This window comes from Candoia aspera, chromosome 1, assembly GCF_035149785.1.
Source record: "Candoia aspera isolate rCanAsp1 chromosome 1, rCanAsp1.hap2, whole genome shotgun sequence".
In the NCBI taxonomy this organism is placed as follows: domain Eukaryota; kingdom Metazoa; phylum Chordata; class Lepidosauria; order Squamata; family Boidae; genus Candoia; species Candoia aspera.
Genome location: NC_086153.1, coordinates 305,030,843 through 305,045,966, shown reverse-complemented (window position 1 = coordinate 305,045,966; position 15,124 = coordinate 305,030,843).

Below are 15,124 nucleotides of genomic sequence, written 5' to 3'. Positions count from 1 at the left end.
TGGCTATTCTTGAAAAACTGCTTTATTGTAATAAACAAAATTAAATCCAGAGGAAGTGCTTTGAGTCTGATGGTCAGACAGAAACTCAAGCCTGTTAGTAAGCTCACCAGTGGGCTTGTCATTATGGTTTAGCTCATGACTATGAGGAAGATATTTGTCCATATCTATCATTTTACTCCTGTGAATCTTCATTAGGAATCTGCTATCTATGTCTAGGTTCTTGACTAGAGATAAAGGCCTGGGCATTTCAGCATGTAATAGAAGGAAGGTGAGTTCTGTCCTGTGGCTCTAGATTTGGGACAGCTCATTTTGCGAACTGTATTATTCAGACCAGCAAGTCAGAACTACCTTTTCTCTGCTAATAAGGACACCAGCTGGCAGAATGAATTTGAGAACACAGCCTAATGTCAGGTTATTTCCTCCTTCACTCATGTTGTCCTTCTGAACATTTGAGCCAATTATTGAAAAGGAAAGAATAAAGAGGGGAAGGTTAACGTCTGGAACTCGAATGGAAACAGGAAAGCTGTAATCAGTGGGATGCTGTATTTGTTTTGCAGTTTCTGCCGCATCTCTTTTGTTTGAACCAGGAAGGGATGAATAACCAGCCCTTCCTTGATGCAATCAGTCATCATATGTGGATAACAATATCACTGTCCAGATTTTTAGTTCTATGTATTCAGTGACTAATGTCACAAATAATAAGTGGGTCTATATACATTCACACACACACACACACAAACATGTATATAAACACACCCACACCCACATATACATAAAACGCACAGACAGAAGATAACCACTCAGTGTTACAATACAGGTAGTCCTCATTTAGCAACCACAATTGGGACCAGCAACTTAGTTATTAAGCAAAGCAGTTTCTAAGTGAAACTGCAACTGTGGTTATGACCTTACTTCAGATTTCCTTTGCTTTACTGACCTGCAAGGCCTGTAAATGCGAGGGTTGGTCACAAAGTTACTTTTTCATCTTTTTCGTAACTGCAAATGGTCACTAAATGAGGCCGTCGCTAAACAAGGACTACCTGCAGTGTTTGAGATATTGTGAGGTCTACAGAAATAACCATGACTATCAAAATGATTAAGAAACCTCCATTAACCAAAGCCCGTTGTGGGTGCAGAGGGTAGCCCATATGGTGATAACCACAGCATATGGAATAGCACAATTTGGAATGTAAGAGGAGTAAAAAGTAAAGGACATGAATTAAATACTGCAATGAAATAAAGAAAAATAGTTATAGATTTTGTGTCTGTGAATCTGAATAAAGTTAGCCTCATCTTATGGAGTGAAGTTTATTAAAATATGCAGAAAGGGAAGATGTAAATGAAGTGGATAAACTGTATGTCAGAAAGAATGAATTGGTGCCATCTAGATTGTTACAGGTACATATGGAAATAAGAATTAAGTGTTCCTGGAAGGTGTTTGGCAGAATTCTGATTGAAGGGTTACAGGAGGTAACAGTGAGCAAATCTAGGAAATGGTCTTCAGCAAGTCATTGAAGAATGTATGAATGTGAGGAAGAAAATGTATTGTACTTTCTTTTGAAGAGAGCCTATGATAGACTGAATAGGGCTGAGCTGTGGATCTTTTCATGAACATAGAAGTGGAGTTTGAGTACTGAATATAACAAGAGCAATACTGCATATGATAGAAGCCGGTGTAAGAATAAAGAGAGTATTTAGCAAATGGTTCAAATGTTAAGCGGAGTTGTTTAATGCATTTTTGGAAAATCTATAAGGAGTGTTTGTGCTAATGTTAAAATGTGTTGGTTTATTATGTCAGTATATGTGTACTTTTGTATGCGGATCATGCTAGGTTGTTGGCTGAGAGTCTGAATGGTTTCCTATGAATCGTAGATAGATTGTATGAGGACAAATCTGAAAACAAGGGTACCAAAGACCAAGATAGCTGTGCTTGACAGAGAAAATGAGTGAAATATTGCTATTTATGCACAACTGGTGAAAAGCTAAAGAAATGGACAGAGAAATTTAGAGACATGCAAATGTTCGTAGAAATATAGTGGACAGCGTGTGGTCTGTTGTATGGAGACCGGTATTACTCTATCATGACAAAATTCAGAAATAGTTGGCTAGCATTTTCTGAGACTAACGATTTTATTTAAGATATAAGCTTTCATGAGTTCCATATGGTCTGTTGTGGGGAATGAATATTTGACAAGAAAAATCAATACTTTATTTATTTATTTATTAAAGAGATTTATATGCCTGTCCAATTCACTTCCGGTGACTCTGGGCAACTTACAAAAATAAAACCCCAATACAAAACCCACCACACCCCGGTATGGCTTTAGATAAGAATATGCTTCTGTCTTCTATGTTATGTGCAAGTGAGAGTTGGGTATGTCAAGAGAACCTTAAAAATAAGTTGAATGCAATAGGAATAAGGTGCATAAGAAGTATTTGTGGTAAAACAAGAAATGATAAGGTAAGGAATAAATGGTTCCTAAATGAATGTAGGCTGTTGAATACAAACATGAGGGGTGATTATCAAAGAAGTATATTGAGGTGATTTGGTCAGAGAGAGAGAATACAGGAGGATCAAACTGCCAGAAGGATACATGAAAGAAGAGTGAACAGGTCAAGAGGTACAGAAAGGCTAAGAAAGTCATGCTTGGATGAAACAGATCAGAGAGGTAAGAAGTTTAAATAACTGAAGACTGTGTGTGCATGGTGCATGGTGCATGGTGTAGAACTATGCATGGTGTAGAGAGCCACAGAGATGTCCTTGGATAAACTGTTTTAACAACATGTACACAAACATGTTTTAAGCCCAGGAAATTTAAAAAAAAATTAGGAAGAAACTCAGACTGGCTCTGACCTAACTCCCAGGATATAAGGAGGAGGGAAGGGAAAATGCAGTCAGGTTTTCAGGGTTCTGTTACTCTAGCCCAATGTTTCTCAACCTCAGCAATTTTAAGATGGGTGGGCTTCAACACCCAGAATTCTGGGAGTTGATGTCCACCCATCTTAAAGTTGCTGAGGTTGAGAAATCCTGATCTAGCCTATCTCAGTGAAGTTTAGCTCCAGTCAGACTTGTGGAGCTGCTTTCCTGATCTGGTCTAACTTGAAGGGCTGATAGATGGACATGGTGGAAGCAAGATTTGTAAGGCTAGACAGACTAGAAAGATTTGGAGAAAACAAAGAATGAGTTGATATAAACCTGTTCTAGCTTTGTTTACCTTTCCTTTCCTTTTCTTATCTAATTGCTTTAATGTCTTTAGCTTACTATTTCTTACTCCTTTTCTGCCAGATCCATATGGAACAAGACTTACTCGTCCATGACTTTGTGGTGGATGAAAAGATGGTCCTGGTGTATATAACTGAGTTGTATGAGGATGGGAATGTTGCCCTATCAGAGATCTGCCCTCCTGGGTTTCAAGTTCTTATCAACCTCAATACCAAGGCTGGGGAGGCAGCATACAGAAGTATAGAGATAGCATTGAAGAAAATATGCGGCAGCCATTATGAAAATATCAGCTCAGCCTGAAAAGACAGGAGGGGTGCAGAAGAAACTTAAGATTCCCCCACCTTGACTGTCTTTGGTACAAGAGGGAGGGAAAGTGAACTTCTGTCCAGCTTTCAAGATTCTGTTATTATACCCTCGAACCACAAAGTAGAGTTTCAGTAGTTCTTATGGTGTCTGTTTCCTGACCTGGCCTATCTCAAAGGGCGAGAGGTAGGGTAAAGTTGATTATAAAGGCACCTTGCTTGTGACCAAGGTTCCTGCTCTTGTGGTAGTGGGATGTGACTATCTCCCTCTTCGTAGGGAGAAGTTAGGGATTCTACTGGTTTACTAGTCATCTGCTGACCAGTGGCTTCTCCTCAAGAAGCCCTCCCTAGACCCAGCCATATTTGACAACTATCTTTCCTTTTCTGAATTTATGAAGTCACAAAAGAGAGACAATAAACTACATCCTCACTCACATTATACTCCCCCTACATAGTACTACAGAGATAGGACAAGAGGAGAGAGGAATCCATTGGTAGTAGGACAGAAACAAGAGAGGCCCACTGAGAGCATCTTACACAAGCCCATCCCGCCCCCCATGTTTTTGTGTGGAAACCTATTCATTCATTTATCCTGGTGATACAGTAATTGTGTTAAAAGATTATAATTATAATTATAGGGAATTATAACATACTGTCTGTTAGAACATACATTGGCTATGTTAAGAGCTCAGTTATAGTATGGTGGAAATGTTTTTTCCATTTTCAGAGCATGCAGAAGTCCCAGCTACAAATGAACGGACCAAATATCTAAAAGTAGGCCATCTCTGTTAATATCCAGGGATGCTTTATCAGAATAATTTTATTCCCTCCCTCCTACATTTTGCTGTCACTCTGCAGACACTGCACACATGCTGATTGTTGTGTGTACCACATCTGGCTGTACTCCACTGACTTCCAATGAATTTCTACTCTCTCACCCTGATGTATCTAAGTTATTAGTCCTGAGTGCCATAAAAGGTATCAAAGGCCCACAGGGTATCAAAGGCCCCTTTGCTATATCATCTCCATCAAAGTGGTCTGTTGCTTGCAATGCTGTATCAACTCTTCCTTTGAGAGTGTAGCAAAAAGCCTTCCAGTGTTGCCTATGAAAGTTATGAAGGGATTTGGGCACAGCTGGAAGGCTGTGTGCTGAGTTTGATCTGAACAGAGGGAGAGTCTAAGGAGAAGCTCCTCCAGACCAGGGAAGTGAATAATTTAAGAGCAGCAGTTCTGAGATTTTAACCCTAGTACCTTAAATGCAGCCAAATGCAATCCATATGATTTGGTCTCTGCTTTTAGCCCCCCAGGCAAGTTAGAATCAGGTGACAAGAACTAGAAAGATGGGAAACGGGAGGAGGAATATATAATCAAAATGGAAAGATTCCATGTTTTATTTTTAATGTGCTTTAGAAAGATACTGAATCTTGATGAGAACATGCTATGGCCTATAAAGTGCTGTTGACTTAACATGCTAGTGACAGCCAACTCCATTGTTCCTTTCCATCCAACTCCAGAGAAGCATTGGTACTCTGGAACATTGTCTAAATCTGACAATAAGCCAGCTGAGGCAGAACAAACTGATATTAAATTCAGACAAGATGAAGCCACTGTTGGAAACAAGAAACTTGCTTTGGGCATTGAAGGCCAGCCAGGTATAGATTGGGTTCCATTCCCCTGAAAAAATAATGTTGCAATCTGGGGTTGCTCCTTGATCCTTTGTTATCACTGGGTTCATAGGTTATGGCTCTGGTGTTTTTGCACAATTATGTGGGGTACACAACTGCAACCTTCCTGAGCCAGTGGTTTTTGGTGAAGTGATCCATGCCTTGGTATAACATTCCATTTGACTACTACAGTGTGCTCTCTGTGTTAGGCTACTCTTGAAATGTGTCCAGAAATTGCAGTTAGTGCAAACTGCAGCCACTCAGTACATGGTAGAGGCATCTTTTGTTGCCTGCACAGGCTGCCAATTGCTTACCAAGCACAAGTGCTAGTATTAACCTTTGAAGCCCTAAATGGGTAAGGATTTGACTACCTAAAGGACCACCTCTCCATTGCAAACCTATCTGGCTATTAAGAATCACCTGAGTCTAAGCAGTGTGTGTGTGTGTGTGTGTGTGTGTTTATTCATCTTTATACTTTAAAATAAAGCTATCAAGCAATAAAACCAAGCACAAAAGATATGAATCATGATACATGAGTTAGCCAGCCAGGTGGATTCATAACTGGTTGGTTAACTATGTTCAAAGAGTTAGTGTTAATGGTTCAACTTCAAATTGCAGAGCAGTAACTAATTGGGTTCCACAGGAATCTGTCTTCAGGGTGGTATTGCTGAACCTCTTTGTAAATGAACTGGATGATGAGATTGACTGGCCACTTATCACATCTGCAGGTGACATAAAATTGGAAGATCTGGCCAACACCTAGACAACAGAATGGGATTGTAGTGTAATCTGGACTCAGCTAAGAGGCACAGTCAGTCAACCCAAGTGTCTTCTTCTTCCAGGAGATTCACAACCATGAGTCTCAACTGTGTTACTTTGAGTCATAGTTGACCATGGGATAGAAACATGTGATATGCCCCTGATCTGTTCCACATTCTATGCTGTTGACCAAATCAGGTTGGTTCATCTGTCTTTAGGGGTGCTTTCTCATCCCCAGGGTAGTGACCTACAGAATCATCCACACAAGTTGCTATTGAGCACATGTTTTACTTCTTCTGCAAAGTTGTTTGTTGGGCCTTTAGAGAAGTCCAGAGCTATTATGAAAGGTCCCAGGAGCATGGTGGGATGTGGACCTGATTTTAATAGCAGCCCTCCTGCTTTAGAGTAGCTCCTAATAAGAATTGTCAGCTGCCAACTGGATTAACATCCTATTAATTGGATGGCTCAGATTTGCCCACTCCAAAATCTGTTCCTGCTGGTTCCATATCCCAAGGACACTATCCAGTCACTTCTCTTCCTTTAAAAGAGAAATGTGAGAGTAGCCGTAAAGGTAAGAGAAGCATCTTTTTCCTTTTTTTACTCCTTCGCTCCTAATAGAATGACAGGATGCAGAAATATAAGTTTTCCCAGCTCTACGGCTGCTGTTTACCATGCCCTCAGATTGGTTCATGAAATATTTAAACTTTATCCTATCAAATTATTGTTTTTGCTTACTTTCACCCATGCTGATTTTCGACCAGTTTTATTATGGTTTATGGTTGGCTTTCTGAAGGTTTTATTACATCTATTATATTGATATTGTGTTTAATATTCTCATGTCATTTGACTATCTTATTGATTTAGAACTTTTGTTAACTGCCCAGAGGTCCCTACTGATGGTGGTATAAAATCTCATAAATAAATGCATATCAATAGCTTGACTTAATAATTAATAAAGCAACAGAATAATTCATAGCCTGATATTATCATAAAATAATGCATATGACTATCTATCGTACTCCTCCATGCTATCCCCACAGAGTTACATCTGCAAGAGGGTGGGCATATAAATCAATTAAATAAATAAATATTCCATTATGCTGTGGAGAAAAGAAGTTAGACCAAGATTTAGAGAAGTTGTAAGCTGTTCACCTCCTTCTGTCTATTTTTCATGGACAGGAATCTGCCGTAGAGACAATTAGAGTCTTTCTTCTGAATAACTTACCCATCTCCATCCTCCTACTATTCACTTGTGAAGTGTTCTGCTTCTCACACAGTGTGGATGTGGAGACTTTGCAGGGCCTAGGGCTACTCTTGACATTTGAATGGTATGCTAAGGCTCCATTCCAGAAAATGGGTGGGGTGAAGTAAACAATAACATTGATTTAATTAACATCAGATTAAATTAATTACATGCATTTAGTACAATTTCTGAATTGTATGAAACCATTTTTCATTCTCTCACCTGAAAAATTACAACTCAATTGTAACTTTTGGATGGTCTTTCTGGGAGTCACAACTGAAGCTTTGCAGGGGGAGGCTCAAGTAACAAAAAGGGCCACAGACTGTAACCCACTATTATAAGAGCTTGCAAATATGTGCAAAAGTCCTACCCTTGATCTTTTAAGCACTTTCCCAGCAAGATCTTGCCTTCCAGTTTCTTTTTCTGGATTTCATTTCAAACATGACTGCCAGTGGATATCTCATTTCCATTTAACAGAATGGGAGAGTCATGATAGATTAGGAAGTCAGGTGTGGAGGAGAGTAGGAGCTGAGTAGAAAAGATTATGGCTTCTTTTTACAATTCTGAAATGGTCAGAGATATTGGAGCATAATATTAGGTTGTGGGTTGTAGTAATCAAAACTGAATACTTAAATAAATACATTTTAATTAGGAAAAGCACTGCAGCAGCCATACATTTTAGAATCAAAGAATCATACAGTTGGAAGGAACCTTGGCAGTCTTCTAGTCCAACCTCCTGCCCAAGGCAGGGATCCTTGGACCACCCCAGATAAATGATTATCCAACTTTTGTTTGAAACCCTCCAGTGATGGAGCACCTGTAGGAGGCAGGCTGTTCCACTGCTTAATGGTCTTCATGGTCAGGAAATTACTCCTTATTTCAAGTTTAGATCTCTCTTGTAAAGCTTCCACTCACTGGCTCTTGCCTTGCCCTCGAGTCCTACAGAGAAAGAAACCAAACCCTCTTCCTTGTGAAACCCCTTCTAGTACTAGAAGGCTGCTATCATGTCTTCTCTTCATTACTTGAATATGACCTTTGACTGGTATCAAGATTTGTTCCTCTGGCTTTTTACTGCTTCCTGACTACGCTCCCTTGAGACTGCAAACAAACTGTGAAATTAAGGTTGGGGGCTGGGCTTGGAGTTACAGAGGGCTGAGCAATAGAGGGCTTGGGGGAAGGAGAGAGACCTCAGTTACAGACCAGATGATGGCACAGAAAGTGTGGGTGACTGGGAACCACAGAAGTGTGGATTACTAGTTCAGATTCAGTAATCAGTTGCTCACTCAGAAGAGCCTATTTTTCACAGCCTTGAACCACATGATTATCAGAGTTCCCAAATTTTACAATTGAAATCAGCCCACACGTAACATCCCTTTCACTCTCATTTAAGTGTTCTTGGTACATTATAAATTTGTGCTGCTTTGGGTGCATCATGTGGAATTTTATTCCTCAAAGCTTCCTGCAAAAAGAACTAAATTCTCTGTTCGTTGGCCTCAGTGTTTGCTTTAGCGTCCTGGGAATGGTCAAGTGGAAAACAGGTTTGTTGGTGTTAAATCCAGTAGTGAAAGTGGCTTCAGTCAGTTTTGATATTCATCGTAGGTTTAGTAATAAGATGCATCGATCAGTGGTAGTCTCAGAGGTGGCCTTCGGGGCAAGATGAACAGGGAGGTCTGGCAACTCTGATTATTCACATTTTGAAGAACACAAATGCCATCTAAAGAGAACTATTAATAAGACGATTACATCAAGGATACAAAATTACCTAAATGTATTACTAGCAGTATGCAACACCTTTTAAGCCTAGCTGAATACAGAAAGCTACATTTTATGGTGGATACAAGTGATACAGATTTCCTAACTTTCCCATCCCTTACCTGTTGTTAGAAACTGCTATCGGTGTAACTGCTTGCTCTTCCCTGAGCTGGAACTTCTATGTATACAGAGCTAAGAACTGCTAGCATTTGAGGGGAGAAGGATCAAATACATAGGAGCAATTTCTAGAGAGGATCCATCTTAATCTGTTATAGTGAAAAACAACTTGTGGCTTCTTAAAGACTAATAAATATATTATGACATAAGCTTTTGTTTACTATCACCTACTTTATTCATGTACAGATTTCCAAACAAAAGCATTGGACATGACTAAGAATGCAAAGATATGGCTCAGGAGCCTTGAGGAGCATGAACTGTAAGCATCTGCATCCCTAAGCATACTGGAGGGCAGGAAAAACATATACGGGATGCCCAGTGGAAGCCCAATAACATTAAATTCTGCCAGGGAAAATTTCCCTTTTCAATGCCTGCTGTAGCTAAGAAGGAAAGAAATGAGTGCTAAGAATTGTTACATAAATACATGCTGCTATGGGCTCATTTTTAGCACTTGTGGGGGTGTGAGGAATTGCTTTGAGCTGAGACAATTCTTGTGAACTGAGAGAAAAGGACAGTGTTCTGTGGTAAACCAGCACAAGACTGACAGAAAGGTCAGCACAAGACTGAAGGGAGAGACAAGTTAAATCTCCCACAAGAAAACAAGCCCCTCTCTGTTGCTTCCTGCATTGTTGAAGAGATACAACTCTTTCGCTGAAGAACCTGGAATGGAAGAGAATGTTTCTGTTCAAGGCCAACTGGAACTCTTTGTGTCTCCTCCACTATTCCTTTCTAGGTTTCAGTAAGCAAGATTGGCATCTGTGAAGAAACTAATGAAAGAACTGAAAGTTTTTGAAAGTTGAGGCAGATTTAACCTAGGATGGTTTCTTTTTGACTGGGATTTCGAAACCAGGTGGCCTTGTGCCTTACTCTTAGAGAGGAGGATAGTTTTTTCCTTGAAAGACTGCTCAGTCCAAGACTACTGTAATTACAATTTTCCAATTTATGGCCCTGAAGACTGAGCAAGTATGCTGTTCACTTGGTCATACTCTTCTCCACAATTGTTATTTAAATTGTAGTAATTCTTTCTAATATAAAAACAAGACCATGCAAATGTTTTGAAAACCCATGCCCCTTGTTCCTCCTCCTCCTCCTTCTGCAATGTGTTTCCTTCAATTAAAAATTGTATAAAAGAGGAGCTGCCTGCCTGCTTGTCTGATCCTTGTCTCAACGCCTTTCCTTGCTATACAGCTGGGAGAGGTGAGCACTGTAGGACCTTCCTCTTGCTACAGGAGCTACTTGGAGTAATTAGCAGTTGTGGTTATGGAAGATGAAATAATGGCCCACTGAACAGCAGAAGAAACAACTAAAAAAGACTTATATTAAAGGGACAAAGGGAGGCCCCAGGGCAAGATGTGGCTCACAAAAATCTTAAATTCTCCAAAAGTTCCCAAATTCTAATTTTTAATGTGACAAAAAGAGAAGAGTATATTAGATTGAAAGGTAATCAATTAAATGTATTTAATTTAAATTAAATGTAAATGCAATTATATCCCATTTAGAGCAGAGGATTCAGTTTTTTTAAAAGATTTTTTAAATTCCATCTTTATTATTTTTATAAGTTACTCAAGGTGGGGAACATACCTAATACTCCTTCCTCCTCCTATTTTCCCCACAACCACCCTGTGAGGTGAGTTGGGCTTAGAGAGAGTGACTGGCCCAAAGTCACCAGCCAGCTTTCATGCCTACAGTGGGACTAGAACTCACAATCTCCTGGTTTCTAGCCTGGAGCCTTAACCACTAGACCAAACTAGTTTTTTTTTTTTTTTTGCTGAACTACAGCCAGTTTAACAGACTGCTAAAGTGGATTGTGTTGGAATTATCAGGGGTCAGGTCAACTCAGCATTGTCTCATAAGCATAAGGGGGTCTCTCTAGCAAACACATCTCTATTGTGCTTGTGGGATGTCACATGGGTCACCTGATTTCCACTTCCTCCTCCTCGGGTTTGGAGATTAACAATCTCCATTACCCTTCTGGCACACGGGCAAGCAGGAGGTGCTGCAGGAATGTAGCCCTCCCCCTACCATCTTGCTTGCACCCAGACTTTCCATTCTGCATAGAAAGTGTCTACAAAGAACCAGTGATGATTAAGTGCTTTTTACTATGAACCTACTTGTATCCAGATCTACTGAATAAAAGTAAGCTATCTCTATTTTTTTCTTCATCTAACTACAGTGTGAAGACTGAATTTATTTCTGAACATAATTAAGCTTAATGTGCAAGTTTCTCTTTTTTGGTTCACGCTTCTACTCTGCAAGATTGCTGTTTGCTGCTTGGAGTTCTTTTATTAACCTTTGAAAACTCCATCAGATTGAAGGGAATGAAAAAGGACAAAATGAAATCCCCCCTGAGTTTTTGCAGCCCACAGAGCCTGTTTTCTCACCATGTAGAAAGCACATCAGACTTTGGCTTCATTTCAGAGCAAAGTAGAACTTGCCTCCAAACCAGGAATAGCCCCATTCTTCACAGTATTGCCTTGTCCTCCCCAGTAATATTAAATGCCGCCCTCTGTCAAAAAAAGCTTGCCCAACTGCTGGTATAAATCAGCATTTTGTTGTAAAGTAGAGAAAGAGTATTATTTTTAAAAGCCCTTAGCAATATAAAGTATGGGCTTCAAACAAACTCAAATGCAATCTTGGTGTACAAATAGAGCTGTGTTTCTCAAACTTAGCGGCTTTAAGATGTGTGGACTTCAACTCCCAGAATTCCCCAGCCAGCAACGCCTGATATAGAGGCAGGAGAAATAAATGGCTCCATCTTTTAGGACCAAAGGACACAATTTTTAAATGCTTCTCCGTACTTGCTGAACACAGAGAGAAGAACAAAATCAGCAATTCGGGATGAAATCTTCTATGCTGGACTTCTTCCTGATATGCTACTTTTGGTTTTGCAAGCGTTTTATGTACAGGAACATTGTAAACAAAAATACGTATGTTTAATGTTTTTTATTCCAAAGTGCTTTCATAGACTTTTCACTCTATTACTGTTTTCATGGCGATCAGGAATTGCAACACCGGCAGCACTGGATTCCTTTCCAAATGTCTCCCAGCCTTGAAAGTGCTTTCCACAGATTCACTGCACATTGAATCAACATTGTTATTTGCTTTACAACACAACACCAAGACCCTTTTCTTGACCAGCCATCACTGTCACCACTCTCAGTGAAGCCTTCAGCATATATTTGAAATTAGGACATTTTTGCCCCGTGTTCTGCACTTGCTTTCCCTTACATTTGCCATCTTAATGATCATCCTTCCACTTTGGAAAAAATTATTTTGCTGCAGCTGCCTGCTTTTCTGCATTTGGCATCAAACATGCACCTTCATATTCTTTAAAAGCATTCCTAATATTGAATACATTTTACAATTTCAGAGTCCATATTCCATATACATTTTCATTATTAATGAAATTAATAATCTCATTTAATCTCATTTTCAGTCAATGTAACTTTATAACATATCAGATCATATTATCTTTATTTGCCCATGGGTTCATATACATACAGTAGAAGTCTTAGAACACAGGAAAATAGAATAGATAGAAAATAGAAAATAGAAAATAGAAAATAGAAAATAGAAAATAGAAAATAGAATAGATGACTTCTAAATGTTCTTCTAAATTTTGTAAAACAAAAAGGATTGCCTGAAAGAGTTGTAAAGGTGCTTTTTCCAACAATACTATACATCGCCTATTTCTTACTCATCACCAAGTACAACAAATTATTTTAAAAAAACAATGTTTCAACATATTTTTCATTAAGATGGCAATAAATCAAAGAAAGTAAATCAACATGAGGGGCTTGTTCATAAAGCTGCAAGTATTTCTGGCCAATCTCTGCATTGCTTTAAGATTAATGGAGGGTCACTCTTGATAGACAGGATCCACTGACCCAAATTTTCTTGTTGCTTTTACTGTGCTCTTTGAATAAACAATCTCTATTAAACAATGCCATCACTGAGAAGCCTAGCCATTAGGTTTCTTCTGTGGGAAATTTAGGGCATTTTTCTCACATCAGATTTGTCTACCAGCCAGCTAGTATGCAGAAGTTATGAGTGCACTCCCACTGCTTCCCTTCTTCTCCTCAGAAGCAACAGAGAATTAAGATTGGGGAAGGAAAGAAGACTAAAAGACAGATTCACTACTGTGAAGTGACTATGAAGCAAATATGTTTCCTCTCTATATTACCGCTTCGCCATTGTGAATACTGTAAAGTCTGAGGCTGGGGGTGGGGTGGGGTGAACTTCGATGTTCTTTTTGCTTCTGCTAGTAGCCCGCATGAAGCCAGGTACAAAATAATAGTTTGAGATGTCAGGTTTAGAATCATGGGGCAGAGTGCCTCTGAATACATAGTGAGCACAGAAATTGGTTTCAGTACCAGAATTGGTGTCTATGTAGACATCCATTCACACATAAATCTCTTCTCCTTTTCCTACAAGGACTTAATTCCTTGCTAGTGCCATCACTAAACCACCAGAATTCATAAACCAAAAGCTATGCTTGGAGGGAATTAGAAAAGTTGAAAGTGAATGCATTCTACATGGCACTCAGGGTAGGAAGAATGCACTACATTTTAATTAATTCAATATATACCCCACCTTTATTTATACAATCCAACATGGCATGCATAATGCTCCCTTCTCCTATTTTCCCCTAAACCACAACCCCACAGTGCAAGAGAAAGGGATTGGCCCAAAGTCAGCTTCCATTCCTAAGGGAGAACCAGAACCTAGACCCGTGTTTCTCAACCTTAGCAACTTTAAGATGTGTGGACTTCAACTCCCAGAATTCCCCAGCCAGAATTCTGGGAGTTGAAGTCCACACATCTTAAAGTTGCTAAGGTTGAGAAATGCTGACCTAGACTCTCCCCATTTCTAGTACAGCTCCTTAACCACTGCACCAAACCCCTTTCTCAGCTTCTGTTCACATTAACATACAAAGCTGTTTTATACTAAGTCAGTTCACTGGTACTGACTTCTTTGCTCCTACGATCTCAGATAGGAAGGTTCACAGCCCCACAGCCTGATTTCCTCTTTTAACAGCAGATGCCAGAGGATTTGGGTTCTTACATGTAAATTATATGTTCTATCACTACTGTATGCTCGCTTTACATTTTCAGTTGATTTCCTTTATACTGTTTGCTGTAGCTAAAATGTTGTGCCTCTGACAGAATGCAATCTCTGATCAGCTGTTGTTCAGTCGTAAACACTGTTTCTCACTATGCCATGATTCTTCCACTTCTATTGTACACGAAATTGGACTACAGTGGTATCCACACCATTTCTTGGTCTTAAATATTCACTACAAAATAATTGCTACATTCCATACTATGGAGTGTGGATAATGATAAGATATACTTGTATTTCTATATATTTATCTTGTCTACCTCAGCCTTGTTTCTTTCCCACACTTCTCTTGTTAACTCCATTTACCAGTGCATCCAGGGAGTTCATATTTCTGCATGTGCATACTTTCTAATAAACAAACAGGCAGACATTGAGGAATTTCAATGCCCCCAATATTTAGCACCTCCTCCTGAATCTTCCTATCATGGTGTCAGTATTTCTATGGTAACAGTGGGGGAAAAGACTTTATTCCAAATATTTTTTAATAATTCAATTCATGAAGTTAGCTATCCAGGGTTATCTGGTTAAGACGGGAGGCCATATAAATCTGGTAAATAAACCAATAGCAAACACTGATTAATGTGAAAACTAATTCTTCCTGCAGAACAATAATCTGGACTTTTTATGGTAAGATTGGTGATTACTTCATATATTCTTTCCCCTCTTTAGAATGGTGTCATATACAACTACAGGAAGATGTTTCTTTATTTATTTATTTTTTGGTACATAAATAATTGAACTTGGTTGTTCAAAGCACCAAGGGAGTTTGGGAGAGTCAGCATAGATGAGAGGGACAGCAGTGAATGTATCTGCTGATACTGAAGCTGCATCCTCACCTCAAAAAACTATGGAACAAGTGCAGTGGAACAACCAGTCCTTTAGC